The 13,073-nt window shown below is 35.8% G+C and overlaps 1 protein-coding gene across 17 annotated transcripts in view; it reads right to left on the reverse strand.

The window, feature by feature from the left end:
• The window catches only part of RBFOX3 (RNA binding fox-1 homolog 3), a 942,623-nt gene that overhangs the window by 76,084 nt on the left and 853,466 nt on the right, over positions 1-13,073 (reverse strand). For 3 of the 17 annotated variants that reach the window (XM_031968496.1, XM_031968492.1, XM_031968501.1), the window contains one exon: positions 6,757-6,836. The exons of the other annotated variants lie outside the window; for them this stretch is intronic. The gene's annotated coding sequence lies outside the window, so the exon portion shown is untranslated. The remainder of the gene's footprint in view (positions 1-6,756; positions 6,837-13,073) is intronic. 17 annotated transcript variants of the gene reach the window in all.

The following is a 13,073-nucleotide window of genomic DNA, read 5'->3' on the forward strand; positions in this document are numbered from 1 at the left end:
GATTTTCTGAGATTTCTGGGATTGTGGATTTTTGTCATGTCCACAGCTATTGCTATGGAAACTTAGGAAGCAGGAAGTGATTGCTGGGAATAACTGCATAATTTTATATATTTTGTTTTTGTTTTTTGTTTTTTAAATACCTAGAGTTCCCAAGTACCTGTGACATTGGGAAGAAATTGGTACTTCCAGAATGCACATTTATTCCTTCCATTTTGAGTGAATTATAGTATCCCTTCTGGTGCAGTATCCCTTAATCTGGAAAATCCATGTAAAAATTTTTGGCTCTTCCAGAAGGTCAGAACTTTTTTCTTTTTCCTTTATGGGGTATCTTATTGTAAAATTTATGTTAAGTCTGGATATAGGCTCTGTGTTGTTTGCTAGCTGTTGAGTGTCATTTTGTGGCTTCTACAAAAACCTTCTCCAAATTCCCATTTAATTTCTTATGCTGATCTGCTATATATCAAAACTGTGATGAGGAAAATCTCAATGTAGAAGAGATAACTGTATGAGGAGCCATTTAGCTTAGCCTTGTAGAGAAGTGGCTATTGTGTCATTGGTTGTATTACTAATACCTAACCTCTGTCTGCTACACAATAAGCAGTCAATATTTGTTGACTGATTGATATGGAGGTAATGTGAGAATGATGGGGTCAAGGCAAATTAGGACTTTGCTAATGATTGAAAAGGATCTATGACAGACAGATAGAAGTCAAGTATTTGTGAAGGGCAGCACAAGCCTAACCAAGTTAAAGCAGCAGGCTGAGGGACCTTTGTAGCACACTAATCCATGTCACAATTTCTTTCCTTCCTTTCTTGTCCACTGATGGGGGATTTAATGGTGCCCCATATATTCATTTCCTGCCTGACCATTTACTTCTTGTTTTCCTTTGGCCTAATTGGAGAAATAATAAAAAGAGCTGATTTTCCCTTTTGAAGGAGGGCTGCTTAACCATTTGTGCGTGTGCATGTGTGTGTGTGTGTACGTGTGTGTGTGTATAGTGATAGATTTTTTTTTGACAGTCTAGTGAATATCATAAGCTCCTCAGAATAAGGCTTTTAAAGATATATAATGTTACAAAGGGATTCAATTATATTAAAATAGTCATTGTTTTACATGATTGCACATCTGATTGCTTGCCTTCTCAGGGAGAGGAAAGGGAAGGAGGAGGGATAGGATTTGGAACTCAAAATTTAAAAAAAAATAAATGTTAAAAATTGTTTTAATATGTAATTGGGAAAAATAAAATATATATTAAAAAGGAAATAATAATCATAAAAGTATTTTAAGTTCACAGACCTCAGGTTAATAATCCCTGTCCTAAAAGTTTATTTCTACTTCCATGCTGCGTAGTTTGTTAGGAAACCCTAATGGCTATCAAATTTTAGTTGACTTAATTTTTGAATCATGCAGAAAGATTAAGGGAGGGAAAAATTCCATTCCTTAAGGGATAGGATATTGTTTTTCCTTCAACCCAATATGGTGAGGTTAAGGGAGATGAGAGAGAATGGAGAGGAAAAAGGAGAGGAAGAGAGAGAGAGGAAAAGGAAAAGGGAGAGGGAGAGGGAGAGGGGGAGAGAGAGAGAGAGAAAGAGAGAGAGAAGGAGGGGGGCAAAGGAGGGAGAGAGGGAGAGGGGGAAATGAGAGTTCAAAGGAGAAAAGCAGAGAAGGAGCAAATAAGAGAAAGAAATAGGGAAGGAGAAATAGGGAAGAAAGTAAGGGGAGGATGAGAGAAAAAAAGAGACAGACACAGACACAAACAGACAGAGAGACACAGAAAGAAACAGGGAAGGAGGGAGGGAAGAAGGGAAAGGCAAAGACAGACAGAAGAAGGGAGTGAGGGAAGGAGAGAGAGAGAAAGTGCTAATTTCATAATCTTTTAGGGAGTTACCTTGAGACAGCCAAATTATGGGGGGAACCACCACTGATAAATTTGGTTCTGGATTTGGGTAAATAGTCTTGCCCTAGGAGGCTGTAAAAATGTCTGAAGCTATTGGGGCTCTGCTATGTTAGCCCAGGATAACCCAATTACAGAACTGGTTTTCTGTGGCAGCTGTTAGTTTTTGTGGAACTAGAGTGCTAGAACATACACTTCATGGGCTCCCTCTTCCCATGGGACAACCCCTTACCCCCAGGGTTATTACATGTAATTACCATTAAAATGAATAAGTAGCCTTTGTGCCCTTTTCTCTATAACCAGAACCAAAATGGCCCTCTCTCCAGGGGCCACCAAGAGATCTGAGATATTTGTTTCCCACATTTTCATTAGAAGCTATTAGCATTATTAATGACCCATAGTCTTTATAGCAAATGGAACAGGATATTAAGGCACAGTATCCCAGGGTAGGGCAGGAAAGGGTCTGGAGGGAGGGTAGAATGAGAGTGTTTGCAGCAAGGACTGTATACACTGAAAACCCAGTTAGAGATAAATTTAAGTAGTGAATAAGGCTATGGGCCAGGAATACTATCAACTGTGGAATAAAACAGCTTTGAATTCTGGGTTGGCTTTCCCCTACTGTCCATGGATTCTAGGACTCTTTTGGGTGGGCAAACTCAATTGAAATTTGAAATTAACAAAACATAATTAGGAAAATAAATCTGAAAAGAACCCAGCACTGAGAGCAATGACATTTAATTCTAGTCTTAGTTATGTAAAGTTGAAAAAGTGATTTCATCTCTTTGAGCCTTTTTTTTTCCCTGGGTTCTTTTCTTCCTGGTATAGTGGATAGAGTACTCCCTCATATACATGGTTTCCAAAGTCCTGTCCAACTCTAAAATGCTGTGTTGTACATTCTACTATGGAAAAGCTAGGTGGATAGAGGAAAGTCAGAAACACCTACGTTCAAATCGGGTCTCGGACACTTCCTGGCTGTATGAACTTGGGGAAGTCATTTAACCCTATTTGCCTCAGTTTCCTCATTTGTAAAATGAGCTGGAGAAGGTAGTAGCAAACCACTGCAGTATCTCTGTCAAAAAAAAAAAAAAAGATCAAATAGGGGCAGCTATGTGGTGCCGTGGATGGAGTGCCAGCCCTGAAGTCAGGAAGACCTGAGTTCAAATCTGGTCTCAGACATTTAATATTTCCTAGCTGTGTGACCCTGGGCAAGTCACTTAGCCCCAACTGCCTCAGGGGGAAAAAAAATCAAATAGGGTCACAAAGAGTCCTAGAAAAACAAAATAACAACATCAAAATTATATATCTTATCAGTAATTACATATCATATCATGACACCTAGAATGTTCTAAAATTATTTGCTGTTTGTGGGTTATTCACCCACTGGTGAAACCACTGGTTTCCTCTGTTTGTCTGGATAGCTAAAAGTTGGTTAGAAAGGTGCCTTTGGGGAGTAGAAATTGGGTAGAACAATATTTTCATTTTCTTCAGTAATACCCTTTAATATGGTTGGGCCTGTCTGGTATACACAGCCCAAAAATATTTGTCTTGGAGACTGAGTCCCACCTAGGATCATATAACAGCAAGCTTTGCATGTAGCAAGACTCATTATATATAAGCAACATCTGCTCATTCAGTAAAGATTTCTTGAATATATATATATATATATATATTTTTTTTTTTGCTATGCATCCAGCTTTGAGGAAGATACAAAGAAAATGTAAACTGTGGTTCTTCCAGGAATCGAGCAATTGAGTTGGGAAAACAAGTCCTGTGCACATGAAACAGGTCTGTAATTAGATGCCAGAATGAATGATATAGCCAATAAGTGCTGTAGGATTTTAGGAAATGAAGAGACCTGTGAAGACTTGTAAGCTTAAGGAAGGCTCTATGGGTGAGGTGGGTCAGTAGTAGGAAAGACTATTCAGGACACTCGGGAGGACATTCCCCAGGAGAGAGACTGGCTCATATATAGTATTACTTTCAAGTATGCACAGCTCTAGGAGGATGGGGCCTTTCAAAATGTGGTGGTCTTTGAATAGGAAGCTGACTTTTCTGTTCTTTGAATGATTTTTTTTTCAGGAGTGGGGATAGCTGATTATAGAATTAAACAAGTTGCCAAGTTCCCTTTAAGATGTTTGACCTTCCTTTTTTTAACCATTTCCTATTTAATCTACACATATCTTGTTTTATACTACAAACATCCATCCATACATGCATCCATATACGGATGCATGCAGTATGCATACATATACACATTATCTATCTATCTCTTTGCATGTTCTCTTATTAATAGTAAGCTCTTGAGGGCAAGGGCTGAGTTTTGGCTTTTTTTCTTTTGTATCCTCAGCCCTTAGCACAATAGCTGGCACATAGTAGGCACTTAATAAAAGTTTAACTTATTAATTGACAAATTAATTGATGTGGTTAGAGGGAAAGGAAAAACTAAATAGGTTTAAACTTACGATATTTATGCCCACATGCAGTCTAGGAAGGAGATCTAAGGAGTTCCATAATCCTGGTGAAATACCAAGATTATCTTTCACTGTTCTTATAGCTCAGGAACCTCCAAGGACACTAAAAAACATTATATGACTTATTTATATGATTCTCCCCTAGAGGAAAATGGGTCCCCCAGTGGAGTGACTTACTCCCTGGACTTTTAGGTTATCTTGAGCCCTTAAAAACTGTTTATAGACTAGATTACTGGGGTTTTGCCGTGTTTTTACTGTTGCTAAAGCATGGAGGGTATGACTAAGGGTTCACAGACATCTATAGGGTTAGAAAGGACCTTGAAGGACCGTTTAGTCCATTCTGCTGCCTCTAGGAAGATATCAAAGTAACTCATGACAAATAAGAATCTATTTTAAAGACACTCATATTCCTCCACAGACTTCAACAACTTGTAGAGATCTGAAGGAGGAACTCCTTTTAATGTTTAACATTAAAAAGTTAGGAGCAACCCAGTTTCTTTTACTTTGCTTGAGTTTTAGTAGAAAAATTAGAGACCTTGGCACAGTATCTGGAACACAGTAGGTGCTCAACAAATGCAAGGTGACTAATGGATTGACTTTCAAAGATTCTTCAAAGGAATACTCTTAATACATCCCACAGAGAGCCCCTTTTCCTTGTCCTATTCATCTGAGCTCACACACCTTTCTATTATAACTTCTTGCTAGTTCCCTGGCACATGCATTCTACATGGTGAAAGGGCAACCTCTGATTATGTCTTTCACCATGAAGAATGCTGGGGCATTTGTTTTCAAGAGAATTATGATGATGTGTAGCCTGATGAAATTAAAGACCAACTGAAATCATTAATGCTTTCTAATATTAAAGGGACAGTTAGGTGGCACAGTATATAGAGTGTGGAGCCAGGAGTCAGGAAAACTCATCCTCTTAACTTCAATCTGGCCTCAGACACTTACTAGCTCTGTGACCCTGAGCAAGCTATTTAACTCCATTTGCCTCAGTTTCCTTATTTAAAATAAACCAGAGAAGTAAAGGCAAACTATTCCCCAGGATCTTTGCCAAGAAAATGTCAAATGGGATCATATCACTTGAATGAAAAATGACTAAACAACAAGATTATCACCATGACATATCTAAAATGTTCTAATATTATCTACTGTCCTTGATCTTTCCTTTGTGTTTTTCTTTTCTATCTTAGGTAGAGAGTGAGTATCCAAGGTTTTTGCTATTGCTATATCTTTGAAGCAAATATCCTTTTGTAAAAGTTAATTGATGTTAAGTGGTTAAATGAAACTGAGGAACAAGGCACTAGTACCTGACAGTGGAGGGGAAATGCAGCTAGTGGGGGCTTAAATTGACTGGAGAAAATAAAGCCCATAAACCCCTCAGGGTGCCCTAGAATCCTAAGAGAGAGTTGATGCAAGTTCACTCTAAGATAATAGGGACAGAGAATATCAATACACTCCTAGTCAATCCCTGGAGACTCACTAAGTCTTCCTAAATTCCATTTTCTGTCTCTTTTCTGCCACTTCTCACACCTCTTCCACCACCATCATTACCAACATCCAAATGCCAGGACTCGGTGTGCTCCTGAGAAGTCTTGTTTCCAAAAATATTATCATCTATTCCTTCTATGTCTTATTTGAACACGCCTCCTCCAAAGCTTCTCAGCATCTGAACCTGAGAGAGTGCAAAGGACAGCCTCACCTACTAGCTCACTATCTCTGTGATAGGAGACAGTTGTCGGCTTTGAATGACGTGTTGAATCCTGAGGAACTTGAGTTGTTATAAATGATAGATGTATGTTACACCTATATCAAGGAGATTAGGGGGTGGGAAGAGGAGTGGAGGGAAGGGAAAATGGTAGAAAAAGGGGAGAATTACACTTAACTGAGAAACTCAGAAACTACTGTAACTCTTTGCTTAAGGTGAAGGACCTCCACAAAGAAAGTAAGACAGATTTGCTAGATGCAATATTATAGAGCATATATTCCAATATTCTTGCATTTTCTCTCTCCTTTCCCAATCTTAATTCTGAAAGTATTGTGGAAAGCTGCTATAGTAGAAAGAATATAGAATCTGGAATCAGGAGACCTGAATTCAAATTTTGATATCGAGCTATTATGAACATGACTAATTCCCTTATACTCTCTGTGCCTCAGTTTCTCCATCTGAAAAAAAATCATAAAAATATTTGTCTCACATGATTTGTGAGAAAAAGGTTTTTGTAAAATTTTAAGTTCTTAGGTAAATGTGGTCTGTGATTCTCATATTACAGGTTATTTGCAAAATTAAGTTTATATGGCATATCCAAGCTTTATTCTCTTCCTCAGCATCCAACACAGTGCTTTGTATATAGTACATGTTTACAATTTTTTCATTGAATGATTACCTGACTGTTGTTCAATGGGGATGTTTTAACTTGACTCCCTCCTCTCAATGGTTGTAGGTGCCCAGCTAGGAGTCTGTGGGCTGAACAAAACAGAATTCATTCACTAAACTGAATGAAATAACTGACCAAGGCAATTTAGTAAGAACTCTAGTTTTAAATCAGAGAACCTGAGTTCTAATGTATGTGACCCTGTACAAACTATTTATATCTGGACTTGTTTCCTTTATTATGGAGTGAAAGGTTTGTAACAGATGAACTCCAAAATTATTTTCTAATATTTGTGGTTCTGTAGTCACTAAAATTATGTGACCCAAGGCATCAATCTACTAATTTAGACTGGAGCTGGAGAAGCCTTAAGAATCCTCCATGAAATGGAGACCCATTGTAGTTAATACTTGTCCAACGCCATCTGGTTAAAGCTACAATTTGAATCTGGGTCCTCTGACACCAAAATCATCAGTCTGTTACATTATCCTTCTTAGGATTCTTGAGGTTAAAATCAGAGATCTTGCCCTATAATGGGCAAAAACTACCTTCTTTGACCATATGCTTATTGTGGGCGAGAATGAGCTCCAGAAGTTCCCATGGAACTCTGAGTTGCTGGCCTCTATTTCTAGCAGATTTTCAATGGAGATGGCAGAACATCAATTTTTTCCTCTCCCTTTTTTCTTTAGGCCAGAAGAAAATGGGATAGGATTTAGGAATGGAAGAAGAGTTAAATCTGTAGCTGGGAACTTAGATGCCTAGAGAACCAAACTACAATTCTCTGAGGAAAACAAAATAAAGGCCCATTTGAGTGATACAGACAATCTAGATTATGGATTCATGATGCAGTGATTACTTTGTCTTTCTAAACTACAAGTAGCATTTAATGCCTTAAAAACAAAGCAGATATTTAATGGACTATCAATTCAATTACATCAAATAAAGATGGAAGAGGATGGAAACATGACTTCTTGTGCCCCTAAAATTCTGTTTCAGTCACACACCAAACCAAATTTGGTTTACTTCACAAACTTTTCTCTTTTTTCCCTTCTTGTTTTTTTTTTATTCATATCTTTCTCCATAAACTCCTTCCCTTTTCTGAAACTCCTGACAAAAAAATGAACAGAAACAAATTTATCCACCTATAATTACACACATGCTTGCATTCTCACAGCTTTTTCCCCTTACCCTTCCAGACTCTGAATTAAGTAAATCCTGACTTTTGCCCAATCAACCTCATCTCCTTTGGTGAGAGCTTCTACCTTCCAAATATCCCCAAGAAACTAATAAAAGCTTTATAACTGGGTAAGCTTAAAGAGAGATGTCAGGTTTGAATTCTGGCTCTCCTACATATAATCTGTGTGACCTTATACAAGTTTTACCTTTCTAAGAATCACTTTTCTCAACTATGTGTAATAGAGATAATTTGTTCCTCCACTCCCTTCCCCCAATTTAATGAATTCAAAGAAAGCAGGAGGCAAATAATCGAGAAGATGAGGTATTAATGGATAAATGGAAATGCAAAGGAGAATCTATGCATTGTTATCTCTTTATGAAGTATGGAGTCCTTCATGATGGAATGAAAGAAAAAACTTGCTACTGACTGTGATCAATATTGGCTTCACCCCTGCTCCAAAGCTAAGCCTCTTATAGATTCAGAAAATAGCTTTGTTGAGTGTGACCCTTGCAACCTTACCAAGAAGAGAAGCAAGGAAAAGGGGGTGTTTTTTTAAATCTCATTCTCTTCCATTGGTCATGTTATCTTACAGCTGAACTGCAAATGTAGAAGTGTAGGAGTCTGTATCCAGCTGGAAATATAAGAGAGTCAGTGGAGGTAGCTCCAAGTAGTATGATCTGGAAGCAGAGAGGAGAGTCACGGAGAAATCGTTATCTCAGATCAAACAAAAGCAAAAATTAATCTAATTAAAAGAAATAAGGAAGGGCATTATATCTTGCTAAAGGGTATTATAAATAATGAAGCAATATCAATATTAAACATATATGCACCAAGTGGCGTAGCATCTAAATTTCTAAAGGAAAAGTTAAGAGACTTGCAAGAAGAAATAAACAGCAAAAGCATATTAGTGGGTGATCTCAACTTTGCACTCTCAGAACTAGATAAATCAAACCACAAAATAAATAAGAAAGAAGATAAAGAGGTAAATAGAATACTTAGAAAAGTTAGGTATGATAGACCTTTGGAGAAAATTGAATGGAGACAGAAAGGAGTATACTTTCTTCTCAGCAGTTCATGGAACCTATACAAAAATTGACCATATGTTAGGACATAAAGACCTCAAAATCAAATGCAGAAAGGCAGAAATAGTATATGCATTTTTTCAGATCATGATGCAATAAAAATTACATTCAATCAAAGGCCAAGGTAAAATAGACCAAAAAGTAATTGGAAACTAAATAATCTCATTCTAAAGAATGAATAGGTGAAACAGCAAATCATAGACATAGTCAATAATTTTATCCAAGAGCATGACAATAATGAGACAACATGCCAAAATTTGTGGGATGCAGCCAAAGTGGTAATAAAGAGAAATTCTTTATCTCTAGATGCTTACTTGTATAAAATAGAGAAAGAGAAGATCAATGAATTGGGCTTGCAACTAAAAAAGCTAGAAAAAGAACAAATTTAAAACCCCAAATCAAATACCAAACTTGAAATTCTAAAATTAAAGAAGAGATCAATAAAATTGAAATTAAAAAAACCTAATGATTTAATAAATAAAACTAGGAGCTGGTTTTATGAAAAAACCAACAAAATAAACCTTTAGTTAATTTGTTTAGAAAAAGGAAAGAGGAAATCAAATTATTGGTCTCAAAAATGAAAAGGGAGAACTTTCCACCAATAAAGAAGAAATTAGAGCAATAATTAGGAGTTATTTTGCCCAACTTAATGCCAATAAATTTGACAACCTAAGTAAAATGGAGGAATATCTACAAAAATACAGATTGCCCAGATTAACAGAAGAGGACATAAATTACTTAAATAGTCCATTTTAGAAAAAGAAATAGAACAAATTATTAATTCCCTAAGAAATGCACAGACCAGATGGATTTACATGTGAATTCTACCAAACAGTTAAAGAAAAATTAACTCTAATACTACATAAACTATTTGAAAAATAGGGAATGAAGGACTCCTACCAAATTCCTTTTATGACACAGACATGGTATTGACACCTAAACCAGGTAGGACAAAAACAGAGAAAAAAATTTATAGACCAATTTCCCTAATGAATATTGATGCAAACATCTTAAATAAAATATTAGAAAAAGATTTCAGAAAATCATCCCCAGGATAATACACCACAACCAAGTAGGATTTATATCAGGGCTGATTCAATATTAGGAAAACTATTAGCATAATTGACTATACCAATAACCAAATTAACAAAAACCATATGATTATCTCAATAGATGTAGAAAAAGCATTTGATAAAGTCCAACATCCATTCCTATTAAAAACACTAGAGAGTATAGGAATAAGTGGACTCTTCCTTAAAACAGTCAGTAGCATCTGTTTAAAACCATTAGCAAGCATCATATGTAATGGGGATAAACTGGAACCATTTCCAATAAGATCAGGGGTGAAACAAGTTTGCCCACCATCACCTTTATTATTCAGAAATGCTAGCTTTGGCAATAAGAGAAGAAAAAAGAGATTAAAGAAATTAGAGTAAGTAATGAGGAAACCAAATTATTACTCTTTGCAGATGATAAGATGGTATATTTAGAGAACCCTAGAGAATCAACTAAAAATCTATTAGAAGTAATCCACAACTTTAGCAAAGTTGCAGAATATAAAATAAATCCACATAAATAATCAGTATTTTTATACATCACTAACAAAATCCAACAGCAAGAGCTACAAAGAGAAATTCCATTTTAAAATAACTGTTGAAAGAATAAAATACTTGGGAATCTATCTGCCAAGGAATGGTCAGGAAATATATGGTCAAAACTACAAAACACTTTCCACACAAATAAAGTCAGATCTAAGCAATTGGGAAAATATAAACTGCTCTTGGATAGGTTGAGCGAATATAATAAAGATGATAATACTACCTAAACTAATCTATTTCTAATAACAACAAATTCTAACTAATCTATTTATAATAACAACAAATTCATCTGGAAGAACAAAAGGTCAAGAATTTCAAGGGAACTAATGAAAAGAAAAGCAAATGAAGGTGGCCTAGCTGTACCAGATCTAAAACTATATTATAAAGCAGTCGTCATCAAAACCATTTGGTACTGGTTTTAAAACCAAAAAAAAAAGGGCAAGAAAAAGGGCAGTTGATCAGTGGAATAGGTTAGGTTCACAGAACAAAATAGTCAATGACTATAGCAATCTAATATTTGACAAACCCAAAGATCCTAGCTTTTGGGATAAGAATTTACTATTTGATGAAAACTGCTGGGAAAATTGGAAACAAGTATGGCAGAAAATAGGCATTGACCTATACCTAATACTCTATACCAAAATAAGGTCGAAATAGATTAATGATCTATACATAAAAAAATGATATTATAAACAAATTAGAAGAACATAGGTTAGCTTACCTCTGAGATCTGTGGAGCAGGAAGGAATTTGTGATCAAAGAAGAATTAGAGATCATTACTGATCACAAATAGATAATTTTGATTATATTAAGTTAAAAAAATTTTGTACAAACAAAACTAATACAGACAAGATTAGAAGGGAAGCAATAAACTAGGAAAACATTTTTACATTCAAAGGTTCTGACAAAGGCCTCATTTCTAAAATATACAGAGAATTGAATCAAATTTATAATAGTTCAAGCCATTCTCCAATTGATAAATGGTCAAAGGATATGAACAGACAATTTTCAGATGAAGAAATTGAAACTCTTTATAGTCACATGAAAAGGTGCTCCAAATCAGTATTGATCAGAGAAATGCAAATTAAGACAACTCCGAGATACCACTATTCACTTGTTATATTGGCTAAGATGACAGGAAACGATAATGACCAATGTTGGAGGGGATGTGGAAAGATTGGGAAACTGATACATTGTTGGTGGAACTGTGAATGGATTCAACCATTCCTGAGAGCAATTTGGAACTATGTTCAAAAAATTATCAAAAAGGGTATTTGCATACCCTTTGATCCAACAGTGGATCTAAAATATATGCTGTGTAAATTAAATCAGAATTTATTATAATGATATATATGATTATATATTGTATTAGTTATGATATATAATTACATGTGATACATAATAATAATAATGATATCAAATAATAATGTGAAAGGCAAGGGACTAGTAGCTTAGCTACTAGTAAATTGTTCCTGAAGAGATGAGTCTTGAATTACATCTTAAAGAAAAACAAGTGAACCATGAGAGAGAAGTGAGCAGAGCATTCTAGATATGGGAGTAGGCACAGAAAGCAAAGGAGTGTTACAGTCAGTCAACAAGTATTTATTATTTGCTTGTTATGTGCCAGGCACTATACTGGGATTACACAGAAAGGCAAAAGACAGTTCTTGTTTTCAAGGAACTAATAATCTAACTATTTTTTGTGAAGAAGTCAGTGTAGTTCATTTATACATAAGTGTGTGGAGGGGAATAAAATACAAGAACATTGAAAAAGTAGGAAGGACACATTATAAAAGGCTTTGAATGACAAAAAAAGGTTTTTATATTTGTTTTTGGAGGTAACAAGGAGCCAATGGGATTTTTTTGAGTGGTAGAGGATAGCATGGTCCAATCTATACTTTAGGAAAATCACCTTGCCAACTAAGTGTAGGATGGATTAGAGTACAGATTTAAAGCAGGGAGATCAACCAGAAGGTTACTGCAATAATCCATGTGAGAGGTGATGAGGAGGTAGCAGCTGTGTTAGAAAAGAAAAAGGAATGTGTATGTGAGAGATGTAAAGTTAGAAATGGTAAGATTAGTTGTGTACACTAAATGTGAGTAAGGAATCGAAAATGATTTCAGGGTTAACAAGGATGATGGTAATACCCTTAATAATTATGGCAAAGAGAGGAAGAGGACAGATTTTTAGGGGGAAATTGACTATGTGGCATTTCAGATGTCTAGGGACTTCTGATTTGAGAATAAAGATAAGTGATGTATGATTGGAGCTCAGGAGAAAGATCTGGGAATCATATACACAGAGATAACCGAAGCCAAATGGATTGATGAGATTATTAAGACAGTATAGAGTGAAAAGAGGAGAGGCACAAACAGGACCTTAATAAATATCCACAGTTAGTGGACATGACTTGGTGAAGATTCAGGAACAGTGGCTGAGAAGGAGCAGTCAAATAAGTAGGAGGAAAACCAAGA

Source organism: Sarcophilus harrisii, chromosome 4, assembly GCF_902635505.1.
Source record: "Sarcophilus harrisii chromosome 4, mSarHar1.11, whole genome shotgun sequence".
Classification (NCBI taxonomy): domain Eukaryota; kingdom Metazoa; phylum Chordata; class Mammalia; order Dasyuromorphia; family Dasyuridae; genus Sarcophilus; species Sarcophilus harrisii.